The 13,599-nt window shown below is 44.3% G+C and overlaps 1 long non-coding RNA gene across 1 annotated transcript in view; it reads right to left on the bottom strand.

Annotated features, from left to right (window-relative positions):
• The window catches only part of LOC309339902, a 43,016-nt gene that overhangs the window by 16,673 nt on the left and 12,744 nt on the right, over positions 1–13,599 (bottom strand). The window contains exon 3 of the long non-coding RNA XR_014155636.1: positions 7,352–7,404. This is a non-coding gene — a long non-coding RNA (uncharacterized lncRNA). The remainder of the gene's footprint in view (positions 1–7,351; positions 7,405–13,599) is intronic.

Raw genomic sequence — 13,599 nt, 5'->3', positions numbered from 1 at the left:
TTTGCCACCCCATTTTCTGATTTTGAGGGAGGTGACATTCAGAGGCAACCTCACTAGACAGTATTTAACTAAATAATTGTGCTCACACAATTATTTCTGCTTGCACAAGAGGACTTTTCCTGTTCACTCCACAACATGTAACCTGTCCCATTAAACTTTAATTAGTTTAATGTAAATGCCCAGTGCGCTTCCATCGTCACAAGTCCCACTACAGCAGAGCATTTCGCGCAGCGGTTTAGAAGGGCAGGAGAGGCAGTATCTTTTCAAAGAGGAGTCTTGGAGCAAGCGGTTTGGAACTCAAAGAAAGGTTTATTTACAAAAACAAAAAAAAACCCCGGCGACGAACCACACATATCAGCAAACACGCCCAAAAGGGGAGAAGGGGAAAAAGGGAAGAAACACATGGGAGACTGACTATTTATACAAACTCATGTTCCTGGAAGCCTAATGACCTCCAGCTGCTCAGTGATTAGAGCGTTTCTGCTACCTTTTAACCCTTTGATAGCAACACCCCCTCTCGCTCGTAACACTGAGCTGTACCAACCTTAATTCAAATTTAAACCTGAACAGAAACATTTATGAAATTGCGGACTCAAAGCTTTCGTAAAACCGTCTGCGAGATTTTCTTGGCTTGGACAATACTTTAGTTCAATTAAACCTTGTTTTACACTTTGGCATACATTTTGATAACGGATATCCAAGTGTTTTGTGTGTGCCTTGAATTGACCTGATTTAGCTAGTTTAATACAAGGTTGATTGTCTTCCCACACTCTGATAGGTAGGGAACATTCTCCAAACAATTCTTGTACCAGTTGCTTATAAAATTCTAGTTCTCTACATACATCTGATAATGCATTGAACTCAGATTCAGTTGAACTTAAAGCTATAAGTGACTGCTTTCTTGATCTCCAACCAATTAGTGCATTTCCAAATTTTATCGCCATTCCTGACACTGATTTTCTATCTGCTCCAGCATCTGCCCAACTACTGTCGGCCCAACATTCAAGTTGTGTGTTGCCCTCTGCTGATAGTTTTAAGCGAAACCTTTTGGTAGTTTGGAGATACCTTAAAACTCTTTTTACTCCTTGCCAAGCATGCATTGATGGTTTTTCAGCTTGTCTACACAGCATGTTGACAGCATATGTTATATCGGGCCGAGTCCACTGTGCAATGTGGAGTAGACTGCCTATCGCTGACTGGTAAACCCCGGGATTACAGAACTCTGCCTGTTGCTCGACTTGAGCATCCTTTATGTAACTTAACTCCATTGGGGTTTTAACACCAGCACAGTTGTCCATTTTAAACCTTTCCAGCAACTGCTGGATCTTAGCTTCTTGGCTGAGCCAATAGTTCCCATTTTCATCTTGCTGAATTTTAACTCCTAGATAAACAGATACATTGCCTAGTGATTTTATCTGAAACCTTTCTCCAAGCTTTGTGGCAAATTGTTGTGCAAGTTTATCATCCTTTCCACTGTATAATAAATCGTCAACAAATATCAAGACTGCTTCTTGTTCACATCCCGAGCCTTTTAGATAAAGACACGCATCTGCTGCGCTCTTTCTGAACCCCATGCTCTCTAGAGCATCATTTAAGCAGGAATTCCAATTACGGGCGGACTGTTTCAACCCATAAATGGATTTGTGTAGGCGCCAGACCTGGTTTGGCTTGTCTCCTTCAAAACCCGGTGGTGGTGTCATATAGACTTCCTCCTGTAAGTCTGCATTTAAATAAGCCACATTGACATCAAAATGAAACAGCTTATTTCCCTTCTTAGCTGAAGAGGCTAAAAGCATTCTTAGTGACTCCGATCTTGAAGTAGGGGCATAGATTTGAGAATAGTGAACACCTTTGCGCTGCGAAAACCCTTTTGCAACTAGTCGGGCTTTATATTGCAACTCTTCAGTAGTTGTGGGCTTTAAACGATATACCCATCGACAACCTACAGCTTGTTGCCCTTTCGGAAGCTCTGTACTTGTAAACACACCGAGAGACTTCATTGAAGCCATCTCTTTTTCCATTGCTTCCTGCCACTTTACGGCTTCTGAGCTTGGAAGCTTTTGTACCTCCATATAGCTATCTGGCTCACACTGTGCCATATTTACGTATACACTTGTCACCTTAAACCGCTCTGGCGGCTTGCCCTTTGTGGCACGGTTTGACCTGCGCAATTGTTCCTCTTGTGCCCCCTCTGACCGTCGGCTGTCAGAATCTGTCTCAGACTTTATATCTGGATGCGCCCCTAGGGATAAAGACCTCCGTTTAGATACCTCCCTTGGGCTTGGTGTTGCAGGCGACCTGCTTCGCTTTTGCTGTCTGCTAGGCCTACTGACTGGCGATGTTGGAACACTCCTAGATTCTGGCTTTTCTACCTTAGGAGAAGAACCTTGTGCCTGGTCAGAATCTGTATCTGAACCATGTGCACCATCCCCTTCTGGCTCACTACTCTCTGGACTTTCATTCTCAGCATGAATGCCTAAATCATCTCTCAAAATGTCAGGGTTAGCATGTAAGTGAGTCCATCCGGACTGCTCACAAAATTCAGCGCTCCTACTGAGGACCACTCTTGTAGTATCCCCATTTGGGTTCACGAATCTCCAAGATTTGGCGTGTGGTTCGTACCCACAAAAGATGAGTTTCCTAGCCCTTGGACCTCCCTTTTTCCTTAACGCTTTTGGGATAAGTACATAGGCTTGACATCCAAACACCCGAAAGTAATTAATTTTGGGCTTCTTCCCATATAAAGCAAAATAAGGGGTAGTGCCAATTACAGAATTATATACTCGGTTCAGAATATGAGTAGCTGCCTGCCAGGCTTCCGCCCAGTAACTTTGAGGGAGTTTAGCATCAAACAACATAGAGTTTGCCAACTCTTGCAGAACCCTGTTTTTACGTTCGGCCACGCCTCCTTCTTGGGGGGAATAAGGTGTAGACAGACGATGCTTAATTCCCTTTTTCTTAAAGAAATTCTGCAACACAGACCCGGTAAATTCTGACCCTCTGTCTGTCTGAAAAGCAAGTACTTTAGTACCGAATTCAAGTTCTACTGCATGAACCCAATTTTTAACTGTTTCTGCAGTATCTGCTTTGGTTTTGAGAGGAAAAAACCATGTGACTTTTGTTTTGTCATCCGAGAGACACAGTGCATACCTCGAACCTCCCATGCTAGCAACAGGCATTGGGCCACATAGGTCCATATGCACAAGTTGGAATACTTTGTCAGATTTCCTATCTGAACTGGGATAGCTGCATCTATGAACCTTCGCCCTTTTGCATGCAGTACAATCCAAATACTTAGTACATTTGTTCATTTTGCACCCTTCTGATAATTCAGGTTGCCTTTTAACATACTGAAAATTAATATGTCCCAGACGGCGGTGCCATAAATGAACACATGAATTATGGGTAGGCGAGTTCACACAACCAGCATGAACCTGTTCAACTTCATCTGGACTTGTCTCAAAATAATATAACCCATTTCTGCATTCCACCTGCAAAAGAGATACGTTATTCTTTGAAATAGTGCAAACCCCATTTTCAAAAACAGTTTTAAAACCAACTCTATCAAGTTCTGACACAGACAAAATACACCCCTTCAATCCCTTTAGCACGTAGGCATCGATTTCTGTTTGCAAACAATTCAAGAACACTGTGCCTACGGTCTCTAAGGAACGTTTAGTTGAATCTGCCATTGTCACAACTTTAGGGATTTGCAAATGTCTGCAATTCTGCAAACGGACACTAGATGGCGCCACCAGGTGGTGAGATGCACCACTGTCAATCAACCAGCGTAGATTGCTGCCTTGGCCACGCCCTTGCATCAACGCCATTGCTGAAGCCATGTGCTGTGTGCTGTGGGAGTAGCCACGACCTCCTCCTCTTCTTCGACGTCCCCTGGAACTCCTTGTCTGGTAACTAGGGGTAACGGCCTTGGTGCTGTCTTTACCAGGTTCACGTGTGCAATTCCTGATTAGATGGGAAGGGGAACCACAGCGAAAACAGTGTCTAGCTGCAAAAGCATTTACTGTGTGCTCAAACTCAGCATCAACACTCTTAGGCACAGCATAACTCCCCTTTAAAGACAAACCTCTTTCTCTTTGCCTTTTATCCTGTTCATCTGCAAGCCGAGATGAAATGTATTCAAGGGTTAATTCAGTTGAAGGCATAGCTTCCAAAGTTAGAGCTAGAGTCTCATAGCTTTTATCAAGAGAAGACAACAATATGTATGACTGCTGCTCCATAGAGAAAGGAATGCCCAGCTGTCTTAGTTGATTAAAGGCAGACACCATTTTGGCAATATGTTCTTTCACACACGCTCCCGGTTGGAGACGTAAATCAAACAAACATCTTGTAGCATGGATCTTGGCCCCCGCAGTGTTTCTGGAATTTAACCGCTGCAGAACCGTCCAGACCTCATGCGTGTTCTTTAACTCAGAAACATAAGGCATTTGCTCTGGTCCCACTGCCAAAACTAGTAGACCTTGGGCTTTCCTATCGCGTTTCTGTGAAGCTGCTGCTGCTGCTTTGTCTTCTGCAGAGGCGTCTGCAGCTGCCTGTAAAGGCGGTGCTTCAGTGCAACTCCACAACTCTTGCTTGCAACCAAACCCTTACTCTAGCCTTCCAATCTTGCCAATTTTTCCCATTGAGTCGCGTAAACGGGACAGAAAAACTTTCCTGGGACTCTGCCATCCTCCCTGGGGCTTAGGAACGATACTCACACACCTGTAGACCGTCTCCCAGCTGCTGAGGTGGCTCCTTGTGGAATAAGACGTCTTCCAGCGAGTACAAACTGCTCAGTGCCTGTTTAAAACTTTTCTAGGCACGTTGCAGGACTCAAGCTGCTTTGAAGGCTTTCGTTGTCGGCAACCGCTTCTGACTTCGCTCCAGTCCTTGCATAAATCACTCTGAACTGCACTCCTTAGCTCCTTCTTGACGTACAAACAGCCATAACCTGTCCCATTAAACTTTAATTAGTTTAATGTAAATGCCCAGTGCGCTTCCATCGTCACAAGTCCCACTACAGCAGAGCATTTCGCGCAGCGGTTTAGAAGGGCAGGAGAGGCAGTATCTTTTCAAAGAGGAGTCTTGGAGCAAGCGGTTTGGAACTCAAAGAAAGGTTTATTTACAAAAACAAAAAAAAACCCCGGCAACGAACCACACATATCAGCAAACACGCCCAAAAGGGGAGAAGGGGAAAAAGGGAAGAAACACATGGGAGACTGACTATTTATACAAACTCATGTTCCTGGAAGCCTAATGACCTCCAGCTGCTCAGTGATTAGAGCGTTTCTGCTACCTTTTAACCCTTTGATAGCAACATAACCTGCATCATTCCCCAATTTGCTCCAGAAGGCTGGGTGGGGGAACTACAAAACAGATAGGGGGGGGAGTTTAATAGCACAAAAAGAAATGATTGCACTGACAGAATGTTAACCACAACACTACACTGAACCCAACCGATTGCCACCATGGGAGCTCCTCTCTTGGCAACCACTAGACTATCAGAGCGACACTATATGCTAAGATGGACTTCTGGTGAAAATATAGTGGAAAATAGTATGGGCCACAATTTTTCTTCCTAGAAACCCCCTTAAAAGCAATCCTGCATCATCACAGAGCATCACTTGAGGGGCCTTTGAGAGCAAAATGGTAGCCACCAGCTTTTGACCACAAGTAGAGGATTTCCTCTGAAGCCAGTGAATTCTTGAATACCTGCAAATTTTGCCGTGCAGCCCCTGAAAATTCCTGGGGATTTCAGTTTTCTTGTCCCCCACACCATACCACCTTCCTGTGGTCCTGAATACATTCAGGTTTTTTTTTCAGCTGAAGTGTCAAGTGATTTAAACACATGAAGTGTGGGAAAGTATTAAAGAGAGAGAAATCAGCACCAGGCAACATGGTCAGTGATGATGGGAGCTGTAGTTCTGAAATAAAAGAACCTAGACATAGCAACGATAATAGAATCATAGAATTGTAGAGTTGGAAGGGACCCTCTCACCCCTGCAATGCAGGAATATGCAGCTGTCCCATGTGGGGATTTCACCTGCAACTCTGGCATTCTCAGCACCACACCCTAACCAGCTGAGCTATCCAAGCGCATGTTGTCATGGACTGGTTGAACACAGAGGAACTGGCTGGGGAACTACCAAGGAAAGAAGGCTCAGAACCTGGAGAATGGTGATGGGTCAATGATGTGTAGTCACAGAGAGAAGAGGGGAAAGACTAGGAAGAGGAGGTGTCAGAAGCTGTAGGGGTAACAGGGCTCAGTGAGTGGGGGAAGTTTGTGGAAGAGAGAAGTCAAGAATCAGAATCAGAAGCTGAAGCTGAAGCAGCTTAATGGGAAGAGGGAGGTCAAGAGGTAGAGATGAGTCAGGCTAGTGAAGAGTCGAGTGTCTTCCCCTCCTGCTGTGACAACCTCCCCTGCCCCATTGACTTCTAGGACCAGGAGAGGTATGAAATGAGAAGAGCAAAGACAGGCTTCATGAAGGCGCAGTCTCTGATTGCTTGCAATAAGCCCTGAAGAGGAGACATAGATGGCTGTGGAGAGTTGGGGACTTTTAGTCTGAGCAACTGATTTCATGAAGTAGGACCTACAGGGCAGGAGCTGCTGTGCTCATTAGGACTCAAACTCAGCCAAGTCTGTGAAGATCAACTTTGCTAAAAAAGAGTTAACTCCAGATTTGAACTGTGTGATTTACTAACCGGCTTGCTCTGTGACAAATGACCTGAATTACTGCAATTATCTCAGTAAACCTCAACACAGATATATAAATATTATCATCTCCATAGTGCCAAAGTGTTTATCTATATTAAGATAGGGTTTACCAGTATTGAGTTCATGGCAGAAGTAAAATTTGAACAAGGGAAAGAGAAGCCATTTAGCAAACAAAGAGACAAGGCTATTTTAAATACCGGGCCCGGCATGGCAGAAGGTGTAAAGGTGTGATTGTGACTGACAGGACCAAGCTAGATTTGATAGTGACTGAGCTTGCACAGAGCATAGGGAAGAGGAGGGAGTACGGGGGAAGGGATTCAAGAGAGGTGATATAATCTGTACTAGTGATTGCACTTTAAATAAATAAAGCATCGATCCTACTACACACATTTACTCAGAAGTCAATCTCGGTGAGATCAGCTAAATTTATTCCCAGGTAAATCTTTGCTGGATTGCAGCCTTAGTTAACCAGGATAGAATAAAAATGACATTTGTCAATGATTAGGAGAGTGAAAAACAATTACAAAGCATGCCCATCTCTAGAGCTGCTGAAATACTGGAGAGTGTGAAAAGGAAGACTGGTAACAAGCAAAATTTGGGGAAGGGAAGTTGGGAGAGAGAAAAAGAGGTGAAGACGTGAAAGAGGAGAGACTGATGGGGAAAGTGGCCAGGAATTTAAAGAGAGAGAGCTACAGAAACAAAATAAGAAACAGATGGAGAGATGAGTATATTTATAAATGATGAGGATGATTTTAAATAATAATAATAATAATAATAATAATAATAATTATTATTATTATTATTATTATTATTATTATTATTATTATTATTATTATTTATACCCCACCCTCCCCAGCCAAGGCCGGGCTCAGAGCGGCTTACAAGCAATAATAAAAACAAGTTAAATGATTACAACTTAAAAACAAGATTTAAAAAATACAACATTAAAATATTGAAATATTAAAATGTAGCCTCATCGCAGAAGGAGAAGGAAAAGAAAAAAGAAAGAGAGGGAGGGAATCAAATTGGCTCCAAGCCAAAGACCAGGCGGAACAACTCTGTCTTACAGGCCCTGCGGAAAGAAATCAGATCCTGCAGGGCCCTGGTCTCATCAGACAGAGCGTTCCACCAGACCGGAGCCAGAGTTGAAAAGGCCCTGGCTCTGGTTGAAGCCAATCTAACTTCCTTAGGGCCCGGGACCACAAGGGTGTTGCTATTTATGGACCTTGAGTCTCTCCGTGGGGCATACCGGGAGAGGCGGTCCCGTAGGTACGAGGGTCCTAGGCCGTGAACGGCTTTAAAGGTCAAAAGCAGCACCTTAAATCTGATCCTGTACTCCACCGGGAGCCAGTGCAGCTTGAAAAGCACTGGGTGAATATGCTCCCATGGCAGAGACCCCATGAGGAGTCTCGCTGCAGCATTCTGCACCCGCTGGAGTTTCTGGGATAGCTTCAAGGGCAGCCCTGCATAGAGCGAATTACAGTAGTCAAGCCTGGAGATGACCGTCGCATGGATCACTAAATGAGTTTAGCAAAGGCAGGTCAGGTATTCAAACACCTTTGCATACACTATCTCAATACTCCTTGCAAAAGCCTGTAAACCCAGATTGCAGATTTCGATTGTGCTCAACTTTTTGATGTGAAAAATTCTGGGACCTGGAGCAGGCAGTGGGAGCTCGGAGCACAAAGGAGGCAGGGCCACAAAAGGAGCTAGGTGTGACGTTAACATATGAGAGTGCTGGAGATGAAATAGTTAAACAGGTTGCCCAATCAGAGCCCAGGGGGGTGGAGTCAGAGGGACTATAAAACCAGCTCTGGGAGGGGCAAAGGGGGGAGTTCATTGGGTGGTTGGTTGGAGGGGGAGTGAGTTGGGATAGAGTCTGTGGGTAGGTTGAGTTAGTGTAGTGAAATAAGCTGAATCAGGAACAGTTAGGAGCTAGGAAGACAAGTAAATATCTGAGAGGTGGTTTAGTGAGTGAGAGCAGGTAGCAGAAGTTATAGGTCTGGATAGGCACCCCATGATTGTAATGGACCGATACCGTTTATGAAAACACACGCTTGTTAAACTGCAATAAATAAACAGAAGTTTATGTTCCAATTTAACTCTGACTGGATTCAGTATTGTACTAGGTAGGGCCTGGGTGGTGGCAGCGAGAAATAAAGTGGTGGCACAGGGATCAATAGACAGTGAAATGTCCGGGGTCCCTGTGTGATCGCCACACCAGGTACAAAACCGGTCCTCACAACTGACATTGCTATGTTGCTCTGCCCTCACCCACTGTGCTCCTCCCTTTGACTCAGAAGAGCCTGTGTAGAAGGGCAGCTCTGGAAAAACCACTCCCTGAGCGCTGTGTGATCTCCTGTGCAGAAACATGCAAAACATGGCAGTGTGGGACCAACTTAACAACCTGGCACACATGCTTGGATACACCCTTGAAGCACGTATGCAAACATAGCAGGATGCTGTTCATATTTACTCAGACATTCTGGCAATCAAGTCACTGCTGTCTTTTAGCTGCAAAAATCTGGCATCACGCCTAGAGGTTAAAAAGACAGTTTGCTGGTTTCTTTTCATATAGGTTGGTAATTCTGTGTATTCTCTTCTGTATGCCCTCATTGTGTTCTGGACTTTGTTTTATGGCACATCTTCCTCTCTTTTTTGTTCGGCCCGTCTCTTCATTAATAAAACAAAGTAATCTCAGGAGAACATTAACGTGGATCCATGAACTACCCTGCTGTATGGATGGCTGTGTTTCAACCCCTCTTGTTTCCTCTCTCTCTCTCTCTTCAGACCATTAATACTCCAGCCCATATTCTCATTTCCTCCCTTGCTTTCCCTCTTGCTTGCATTATGAGTTTCTTCAAGCAGTGCCAAGTCAGGTCAAAACAATTCCAGCATAGCTGTGACCCAACTGTTTCCCTCGTCCATTCTTGGGAAGGCAAGTAGAATCAATATTGTATTTAATATGTATTGTTCACACACTGCCTCTTGATTTATGTATACAGGGACGTAGAAGCAGCTAGCAATATTGGCCTTGCAGTATAACACCGTACAATGTGCAACAAATAACATGATATAGAGAAAACTGATTTATACAGCCAAACATCCCAAGTAGCTTCCTGGTAGCTCTTATTTATGAACCTTGGACCCCCATATAAATTATCAAATCCTTCCAGTCGTAATGGAACACAACCAAATTATTATACACTCCAACTGCCCCTGTTTTGGGGAGCTATCCCTAGTAAACTGCTGTTTTTGTTTTGTATTTAGGGAGGAATTTGCAAGAACCTTTAAAGAGTTTTGTTAACAGGAGTGCATGCACAAGCGGAAGGATTGGGAGCCTATGGCCCTCCAGATGTTGATAGACTACAGTTCCCATCATCCCTGGTTGGGGTTGATGAGAAGTCCAACAACATCTCGAGGGTCACAGGTTCCCCGCAGAGGCAGATCTAGGAGAGTGCAACTTTTTCAGTGGCACTGGAAGACATGAGGCAGGATGGTGCTGAGTTTTGACACCGCATAGTATTGAGGCCCTAAGGGCCACCACTGTTTTCTACATCTACACTATAGCTTTAGAGACTTTAGCATGCTCCCTATGGTTTTGAGAAACTCATCTCTGAACAGGGTGGGGCAGGATGCATTTGAACTTGTGTGAATGAACACACACAAACAATGATTCTCTTCTTCCATGCACACCACCTCCCATGTAAGTATTTATCCTGGCAGGAAATATTGTGAAATGTGTTTGAAATGAGTTTCACTCTAAGATTTACATCCTAGTTGGGGCCGGTCCTACTATTAAACAACAGATGCAGGAGGCTAATCAGGGATATGGGCAGAGCTACGTGTGTGTACAAACTGTTATTCTAAAGCAGCAATGCTGCAGCAAGCAAAGGCTCTAGCAGCTCAGTCAGCTGCTTGTGGCTGCAAAGCCAGACAGGATGTATGTGACTGTTGCCATGGAAACAAAGGGGCAGTCCATTCTCCTTATTGAGCACAGGATGTGAGCTCAGTGTGTGTCATATGACCTGTACAGGATGTACATGGGTGGAGTTTGGAGTTTCTCTCTGTTTGTTGAAGAGAGCAGACATCTTTGACTGTATGGCTGCTAAAGACAGGAATAAAAGCATGTAGTTACATTTCTGTCTGAGTCTGATTCCCCTCCCTGGGGATATGCTGGAGAGCAGGGAGGAGGAGAAGCAGTTGGTGTGTTTTTCTCACAGCCTGAGGAAAATCGCCGGAACGGACCTCGTGTGTTTTTCCTGCCGGGAGTCGCCGGAGGGAGGTCGAAAGAATTCAGCCGGTGCCTGGAGAGATAGGCACATACCTCTGACCGAGCCTGAATTCTAACACAAACTTGTATACCTCAGGCAGCAAAATGTCTTGGGCTGGTCCTCATCTAGCCGACGTGTTGACACCCAGCTCTATTTGTCAATTCCAAGTGAATTAAAAGAGGCAGACCAGTTCTTAGAGGCAGTGATGGGTTGGATGTGGGCCATTCAACTGAAGCTAAATCCTGAGGTGTTATGGGGCCTAGGTGCTCATGGCTGGGAGGCGGAGAGATGGCCTGCCCTGGGAAGGATTGCATTCCCCTTGAAGGAGGAGGTCCACCGCTTGGAGGTACTGCTGGATTCCACACTGTCAGGTGACCTTGGTAGCTAGGAGTGCCATCCTCAGTTTCTGATAGTTTGCCAGCTATGCCCTCTTTTTGGCAGACATGATTGTGCCACTGTACTCCATGCTCTGGTAGCTTCCAGATTGCATTATTACAATGTGCTCTACATGGGGCTGCCCTTGAAGATGACTTGGGCATTTCAATTCGTCCCAAAGGCTAATTGATTGCAGGCTGGAGTTGCATTTACATTTCGTATAACCCATTTTAAAACAGTGGCTGCCAGCTTGTTTCTGCTTACATGAGTGTTTAAGGCCCTTAATAAATCAGCCCTCAAATACTTGAAAGAGCACCACCTTCCCTACAGTTGCTAAGATTGGCAAAAGTGACCCTCTTGGTTGTTCCACCACCCTCAGGAGGCTGTGGCCTTGGAGAGAGCATTCTCTGGGGCAGCCCCTAAGTTGTGGAACTCCCTTCCCACAGATGTATGTCTGGCACCTTCATTATACAGCTTTTGATGAATGCTGACGCTTGAGATGTTTTTCATTGGGACCCATAAGTTCTTTTAAACTGCTTTTAATATTGTGCTTTAATTGTTGTAACCTGCCCTGAGACCATGGGTTGAAGATCAGGTAATAAATTTTACCAGTAGTGGTTTACAAAAATCTATATATCTCTCCTTCAGGATCCCAAAGCTCTTTCATAGTCAAATGTTGCCAGTACAATATTGAAGATGAGTGTGCAGAGGAAGGTGATTGTGTCACAGGTAAGTCACTGGCCTGCTACCCCTTAACTCATTCTTAAAGTGCTCCTCCAAACTTTGGGTGATTTAAAAATAGACTTTATATTTGCATTTGGATGAATGCATTTGGATGAAAGTTGTAAATACAAACCTTGAATTATCTTCAATCTAAGAATATGCTCAACCCTGTCTTGTCATTGTTAAAACCATGTTTATGGAAGACAATCTTACTCGGCTACGAGTGATCAAAGAAGAAGAAGAAGAAGAAGAAGAAGAAGAAGAAGAAGAAGAAGAAGAAGAAGAAGGAGCTACCTGCAGCTGTAAAATAAAGTTGGCCCTTTCTGCATGAAGATCAACTTGCAGATCTGATTTAGATTCAGAAACACTGGAAACATAATGATCTCAGCTGTAATTCACTTCCACCTCATCTGTCAGGCCAGGCACTCATTTAGCTCATCATTCCTGAATCTGTGCGCGCTCTCTCTCTCTCTCTCTCTCCCTCTCCCTCCCTCCCTCTCTCTCTCTCTCTCTCTCCTCCCGCCTTGTATTAGGAAAAAGAAAGATTTTCTTTTGTCCTTCTTAGCTGGTAGCTCCAATACTTTTGGAAGCTATTGTCTCAAATTTTGCAAGGCTGCAAATGATGTGCATGGAATTCTGGCCCCCAGTTCAGAAACTATTTACCACAATGCTCATATACCAGAGCTTATAGTGCGACATGTTTTCATTTTATTATAAGCGAAATTGTTGCTTGTGGGGGGGAGGGTGCAGTCAGATGGGAGAAATTCAGATCTTGTACCAGATAAGGTAGTTGTACTCTGCTGCCACCCCTGAAGTCATAGCCTTAAGCCAGAGATTGACATGAAAGAAGCCTGCAGTATACAGATGAAATTTGCTCCACATGAGAACCTGATATGTATGTATCCCTGCTTAAAACAGCTAGACTTTCTATTGCCACCAAGAGTTTGCTATTGCTCTCATGTCTCTTAAAAACAGCAGTTGTGTTTTATAACCAGGAGACAGGAAGCTGTCTTAGACCAAGTCAGATGATTGGTCCATTTAACTCAGCATTATCTGCAATCCCTGCCCAACCAGACATGCCAAGGATTGAGTACAACAAGTACAATGAGTGGTAGAATGGTTAATCTAGGTTAATCTATAAGTTTAGTGGCTAGCTGAGCAAGGGATCTAAATCAACAAGTTTAAGATTGTCATTGGTTACAGAAGAGTTCAAAATTGAAAAAGGAACACGACAAGGCTGCCCGATCTCCCCCCTGTTATTTATCTCGGTTCTGGAGGTGCTCTTGAATATGATCAGAGGGGACCGGCTGGTGGAAGGGATTCAGGTCGGAGCGAAACAATATAAACTTAAAGCTTTTGCAGATGACCTAGTTTTGACCCTGCAGGAGCCAGAATCTAGTACGAAAAGAGTATTACAACTGATTCAGGATTTTGGTCGGGTGGCGGGATTTAAATTAAACAAACAGAAAACCAAGGTGCTGGGAAAAAAATTGACAGATATAGAGTCAGAAC

This window comes from Podarcis erhardii, assembly GCF_964252035.2.
Source record: "Podarcis erhardii genome assembly, chromosome: 4".
Classification (NCBI taxonomy): domain Eukaryota; kingdom Metazoa; phylum Chordata; class Lepidosauria; order Squamata; family Lacertidae; genus Podarcis; species Podarcis erhardii.
This window is presented reverse-complemented; position numbering and strand designations above follow the sequence as displayed.